This window comes from Octopus bimaculoides, chromosome 8, assembly GCF_001194135.2.
Source record: "Octopus bimaculoides isolate UCB-OBI-ISO-001 chromosome 8, ASM119413v2, whole genome shotgun sequence".
NCBI classification, from domain to species: Eukaryota; Metazoa; Mollusca; class Cephalopoda; order Octopoda; family Octopodidae; genus Octopus; species Octopus bimaculoides.
Window position 1 is genome coordinate 90,525,855 of NC_068988.1, and position 6,219 is coordinate 90,532,073.

At 35.9% G+C, this 6,219-nt stretch overlaps 1 long non-coding RNA gene across 1 annotated transcript in view; it reads left to right on the forward strand.

The window, feature by feature from the left end:
• Nucleotides 1–5,009, forward strand: part of LOC128248528 (uncharacterized) — a 7,829-nt gene extending 2,820 nt beyond the window's left edge. The window contains exon 2 of the long non-coding RNA XR_008264702.1: nucleotides 4,759–5,009. This is a non-coding gene — a long non-coding RNA (uncharacterized LOC128248528). The remainder of the gene's footprint in view (nucleotides 1–4,758) is intronic.
• Nucleotides 5,010–6,219: the final 1,210 nt, after the last annotated feature.

Genomic DNA, 6,219 nt, shown 5'->3' on the forward strand with positions numbered 1-6,219 from the left:
ATATATACATACATATATATATATATATACATACATATATATATGTACATATACAAATATATATATACATATATATACATATATATATACTTATATGTATGTGTGTGTGTTTGTGTGTGTGTGTGTGCGTGTGTGTGTGTGTGTGTGTGTGTGTGTGTGCCTTTTACTAGTATCAGTCATTAGACTGCACTCACGCTGGGGTACCACAATGAAGAGTTTAGTCGAACAAATCGACCTCAGTAGTTTTTTTTAATATACCACTTATTTTATTGGCCTCTTTTGTGAGGCCAATAAACACACCAACACTGGCTGTCAAACGGTTCAGGAAGATAAACACAGACACTCATACATGAATAACCACACACACGCACTCACACACACACACATACACATATATATGTGTGTATATATTCTTTTATTCTTTTGTTCTTTAGTTTGTTTTGGTCATGTGACTGCAGCCATCGTGTACAAACAATATTCAAAGAACAAATACGTACTTACTAAAGTAAACACGGATTTATACTCCGGTTGTGTGTACAATCACTGAATATGCAATGAGTCTCAAGTTTGCACAAAGGTTGCTCATTGGTACAAACACTGCATTCAGTTGTACTGCATTCAACAAACTCCAGATTCACGACGCGAATTGCAGGTTCCAGGTAAGGTGAATAACAAACAAATAACAACAGTTATTGTGTGTGTGTGTGTGTGTGTGTGTGTGTGTGTGTGTGTGTGTGTGTGTGTGTGTGTGTGTGTGTGTGTGTGCAGTTTCTGTCAACCAAATTATCTCACAAGGCTCACAAGCAAAGAATGAAGTTATTGGTATTGCATTTATTCCACGGCTTTCACCTGTTTAAACAACATATGGGTAATAAATCACTTTACAAGTTGGTAAACGTGGATTAGAGCCACGATTATGATGCAGCGATTATATAGCATTCGTAATATAACGAAAGATTCAGTATCATTTAATCATAACCAAATGGATAACAGAAAATAGGATCATAATTTGTCGGAGTTCATCTATAAACAGCAATTCATGATTTAGTGGTAGGCCTTTATGTTATTACAGAAAGGAAGAAATTCCGCTGGAAGTTTAAATTTAAAAAGAAGTGGAAATGGCAGTTTTAGTGAATCAATTGATAAGATTATTTTATAAGTTGAATTCATTAATGTAGGAGGCAAATCATTGATAAATCTTCGTACTATAGAATATGTGGAATAGTTCGCAGATTTATCAACATTTATCAGTGTTTTCTCTCTTCAATCAGACAACTGACAGATTATGCAGACTAATTAATGAATTTAACATGAAATGATCTTGACGAGTGAAACACTAAAAGTGGTATCTTTACCATCAGTGTCCGGTCATAAATCAACACTCTGGTTCACTGATGACGCCATTTTGGTCTTGGAAGGAACGCAAATTAGTCAACTTCAATTTTTGCATTTCGTCGAGTTTTTCAACGTCTAACGTCAATCTTTTGGATATGAAAGTTGATTTTAGAAGGCAGCATACACACAGAGTTATTTTGAAAACACATGCCAGCTCACATGCCGCTCTGATCATCCACACAAAGAATTAAGTCAAATTCAAAGTCCACAGTGTTGAGAATAAAACGGATTTATACCAACATAGGAGATTATTGGAAACATGCAAATGATTTAAATGATCTTGTGCACCATTACGTCAAGCACTTATAGTGAATTGCTATTGAATGAAATTAAAAACGGCACAGCAAAAATTAATGATGAAAGCCAAAGTTGCACGCCTAATTATAACAGTCAAATTTAAAATTATGACCAAAGAAACAAAAAAAAGAAAAAAAATGGTGGTCGAGGAGATTAAACAGCAGGAGATGGAAGGGAGTGGGGAAAGGGCCACACATCCCAGAACAAACAGTGTGCTCAGACGCGCCCCGCAGTAATGACCGCGCGACGACGTTGTCGCGGAGAATGGCTAGTGACACTCGCTGCAGTAGCCACTCCACCTCACGGGGCTCATTTCTCAGATGGGACTCATTTCTCAAGACATTTGCAACAGCAATCGGTTGTGCAGGGTCCGAGAACACCTCAGGTACCAACGGAGACCGACACAGACTGATAATGGTCGGTCAGGCCACTCAATTTAATATTGTTTATTAAGTGAATACTATTTCGACAGCATGTCTGTCTTCCTGGGGTTCAAAATGAAAACTGAAAAATACACTACTACTACTACTACAGTAGTAGTAGTAGTAGTAGTAGTAGTAGTAGTAGTAGTAGTAGTAGTAGTAGTAGTAGTAGTAGTAGTAAAAATTGCTGAAATAATATTAATATCAATAGTGAAACAATAATAAAAATAGCAATGAAGCAGAAGTTTGGTAAAAAAAAACAAATTGTATTAACGATAATAACAGTAGTAATAGTAAGAAAAGATTTGTGTTTATTGTTCTGGGGGTAGCTTTGAAGTTTTTACTCAGTACTTAGGCTTTTGCTTCCAGGGTGAGGTGAGTTCGATTTTTCAGATGAGGACTAGTGTGGATTGAGAAACTTGGATAGCATCGTTATAATATATATAGGTTTAAGTTTTCATTTTGCTCATATGCTCATTCGAGGCCTATGATATTCCCTATGATGTTAAATATAGTGTTCTGTGGGATATTTTGGTGATGGGGAGCATATGCCCTTCAACATTATGGTATTCACTTTTCTACCTATGATTCTGAAGAAGCTTCTGTGATGATAGAAAATAGCTTTGAAAATTGCTTTGTTAAGCTAATGCAGGTTTGGATGTATTGTTTGGGTTTAAGACATCTTACAAATACACAATTTATTTTCCAAAGCATTCACTTTCAAGCTCTGCAAACAATGCAAATCTAAACTTGTATAGAATACCAACTTTTATTATCTTATAATCAAATTGCGAGAGTGTTTCCATATAAGGTATTGGAATTTATGTCAGCTATTTGTGCAGTTATAACTGGGTTTAACGTCAGTCCTGCGAACTACTTTATAATATCTGTGGCTATAGGGCAAGCGTTACTTTATTAGTGAAGAAATAATACGTTTAAGTGGACATTAGAACTATAACGGAGTTAAATCATAAAAATTGAGATTACTGAGTATTTTTTTGCTAAAATGCAACTCATGGTGTGAATCCGCCAATCACAGAGAAATTACATAAAACTGCTTGGTTTTGTTCATTCGAGAATCTTCAATTTCCGTTCAATGTTCACACACGCGTTGTTGTAGCGCTAATTTAATTTGTTTGAATTATTTATAAACAGCTTCTATGATAAATGAGTAGTTTACCGTGGGTGGATGTACCGCATGGAGCGCGTATGCTGTTAAACAGACACACGCACCTGTTTCTCTTCCCGCCTTCTGTCTTTCTCTCTCTCTTTCTTTCTCTGTCTCCCTATCTCTCTCTTTCTCTCTTAATTAGTCTAACTTATCATTTTTCTCAGTTCGTTTAACTTTTGTGTTTAACTTTTGAATTACGAAAACAAATAGTCGTGCATGCAAACACACACAAAAGCATATGCACCATCATCAACAGCAATGTCAGTAGTAGTAGTAGTAGTAGTAGTAGTAGTAGTAGTAGTAGTAGTAGTAGTAGCAGAAGTAGTAGTAGTAGTAAGAAGAAGAAGAAGAAGAGGGCGAGGAGGGGAGGGGAGGAGGAGTGGGGTAAGAGTTTTGCTGTGAATGGTCTTGTTTCACGGATCTCCGCTAAGATTACTAAAATTACTTGAAATCTCTATTTCAGACAAGAAAACTATATATTATGTATGTGTGTGTGTGTGTGTGTGTAGATGGACTGATAGATAGATAGATAGATAGATAGATAGATAGATAGATAGATAGATAGATAGATAGATAGATAGATAGATAGATAAACAGACAGACAGGCAGACAGACAGACAGGCAGGCAGGCAGGCAGGCAGACAGATAGACAGATAGATAGATAGATAGATAGATAGATAGATAGATAGATAGATAGATAGACAGACACACAGACAGACACACAGACAGACACACAGACAGACACACAGACAGACACACGGACAGACACACAGACTATATAAATTAAGAAATGCATAAAACGTAATTGATATTCGTATGCTTTAATAAACACTTTTCAATAAGGTGTATGTGGGTTTGTAGGAATGTGTGAGGCGTCGAGCTAGCAGAATCGTTAGCACGCTAGGCATTTCGCCTAGCAGTATTTCGTCTGTCGCTACGTTCTGAGTTCAAATTCTGCCGAGGTCGACTTTGCCTTTCATCCTTTCGGGGTCGATAAATTAAGTACAAGTTACGCACTGGAGTCGATGTAATCGACTGAATCCCTTTGTCCTTGTTTGTCCCCTCTACGTTTAGCCCCTTGTGGGCAATAAAGAAATAAGGAAGGTGTGAGTGTATGTGTGTGCGCGCGAATGCGTGCGTGCGTGCGTGTATGTATGTATGTATATATGTATGTATGTATGTATGTATAGGCTTGGTGGAACAAACAGAGTAGAATTCGATACCTGAGTATAAATATATTATACAGTTCGGCAGCAGTTGCAGAGCGACTCAACGACGGAGAGCTTTGTGCATGGCACTAATTACAGAGACTCAGAGATCATGGCATGAAACACAAGTTATTAATCACGGAGACTCAGAGAGTGGTCTTCGTGTTGTATAAGCGTTTATGACTCTAATCCGATGACGCACACTATAATCCAATATCTCTTTCTTGTGACCTTATTTGTCATTTGTCATTCCATCTACTGCAAGTTCTATGGCGATGGAAGAGTGATGATAAATGCAGACCTAACCAGTTGAACGCACACAGTTACAAAGCAGCAGGAGTGAATAGTCATCCGAGGCGTCATGAACGGAAAGTCAGAAATTCCATTGTCAATGAGGAAGCACAAGGGGAAAATGAAGCATTCACCAAGTATATATTGTATATAAGAGAATATATATTATGTGATATAAAAAAAAATCAATGACTATTATAAAATAAAATGTCTAGAAAAATCTGATCGTATATTCACATTTCATACCTCCCTTGGCAATTCTAGCATTAAAAATTGTCGAAGAGGTTTTTTTTGTCATGTGAGTTAATTTAATTATAGATGTAATTAAAAGTAATTATGACAGCTATTAATAAATTATATTGTGAATTAAACTCAGCATTTAAAGAACAAATAACCATATGCATATAAAAGAACTGTAATTTTCAAAGAATATTCAAATGTGCATTAAAATATGGAGTAACAGTAGTACATTAACAATGCTAATTCTGAAGGTGATTGAGAAAGACACATTTTGCATTACACGTGATCATATATATCACACGCATATGCATGTGTACGTCTTATATCTGTAGATAGATAGATAGATAGATAGATAGACAGATAGACGGACAGACAGACAGACAGACAGATAGAGAGAGAGAGAGAGAGAGAGAGAGAGAGAGAGAGAGAGAGAGAGAGAGAGAGAGAGAGAGAGAGAGAGAGAGAGCTGGCAGAAACATTAACGCGACGAGCGAAATGCTTAGTGGTATTTCCTCTGCCGCTACGTTCTGAGTTCGAATTCCGCCGAGGTCGGCTTTGCCTTTCATCCATTCGGGGTCGATTAAATAAGTACCAGTTATGCACTGGAGTAGATATAATCGACTTAATCCGTTTGTCTGTCCTTGTTTGTCCCTTCTGTGTGTAGCCCCTTGTGGGCAGTAAAGAAATAAGATAGATAGATAGATAGATAGATAGATAGATAGATAGATAAATACATGCATGCATGCATACATACATACATACATGCATACATACATACATACATGTGTGTATATAATAATAATAATATTAATAATAATAATAATAATAATAATAATAATAATAATAATAATAATAATAATAATAATAATAATAATAATCATAGTAGGTGCCTTAGGTATAATAAAAAAATATTCAGACAAATACATAACAAAAATACCAGGACTTACAAATATATATAACATACAGAAAATTGCACTACTGGGTACTGCACACATTCTAAGAAAACACTTTCAATACAGTAAACATAAGAGCACCACAGCAAACCACAGCACATACCCAAGGCGCACAGAGCTGCGCTCGGTAGTGAAGTGAAAGCACGTTATAAAAATAAAACTACTGAATAATAATAATAATAATAATAATAATAATAATAATAATAATAATAATAATAATAATAATAATAATAATGCATGGC